The sequence below is a fragment of the Cicer arietinum genome, chromosome 5, assembly GCF_000331145.2.
Source record: "Cicer arietinum cultivar CDC Frontier isolate Library 1 chromosome 5, Cicar.CDCFrontier_v2.0, whole genome shotgun sequence".
Classification (NCBI taxonomy): domain Eukaryota; kingdom Viridiplantae; phylum Streptophyta; class Magnoliopsida; order Fabales; family Fabaceae; genus Cicer; species Cicer arietinum.
The window spans coordinates 56,573,962-56,574,940 of NC_021164.2; positions in this window are offsets into that span (position 1 = coordinate 56,573,962).

A 979-nucleotide genomic window follows, 5' to 3' on the forward strand; every position below is an offset into this window, starting at 1 on the left:
TAGTTATCCTTATAGGCTTGGGCAGAGCAAAGGAGTTAAAAATACATAATTACTTTGAACACGAATTAACAAACACGGGAAACTCGAGGAATCTTCCAATTGTTGAGATTTGTGTTTGGAGGACAAGGGTACACTAGCTTGAGGGTATCCTCATTAGCATGATCCTCTTTCGCAACAGCCACCTGATCAGCATATATCATTCCAGCGCTTTGAAAAGTTTGATGAATGTCACAAATAGGGATCTTTTGTGAATTTGGTACCCGATTTTCCCAGCGAGCTAGCTTGCTTTCTTGTTTTTCTTTTACGACATTCTCTTGATCAGCTTTGGTAGGTATATATCCCAACCCGTACTTATCCTTCTTTTTTGGTATTTCTATCAATTTCCCGAATTTAACAAAAACTCTTCCTTCCAACATGGATTTTGTAAACATCAATGATGTGGTAGATAGTTTTAGTTCTTTTAAACGAAATCCTTCACCCATGAAGATAGCATTGACGATTTCTAATGCTTGGAAGGAAGTCTCAATGGCTTCCTCTGCTTCTTCAATGTATCCCGTAGAAGATAGATGACTCACTATCATATCTTTTTCCCCAGATATTATCACCAGCTTATTGTTCACTATAAACTTTAGCTTTTGATGGAGAGTGGATGTTACTGCTCCAGCAGCGTGAATCCATGGTCTCTCTAAAAGGAAACTATACGCCGGCTTAATTTCCATCACTTGGAAGGTTATTCCAAAGTTATGGGGTCCGATTTGAATCGGAAGTTCAATCTCTCCAACAACTTGTCTTCTGGATCCATCAAACGCTTTCACCACCATAGTACTTGGCTTCAAGCAAGCCCCGTCAACAAATAGTTTTGATAGTGTTGATTTTGGCATGACATTTAACGATGAACCGTTATCAACTAGCACTCGTGCAAGAATATGATCATGACACCTCACAGAGATATGTAGTGCTTTATTATGCTCCATCCCCT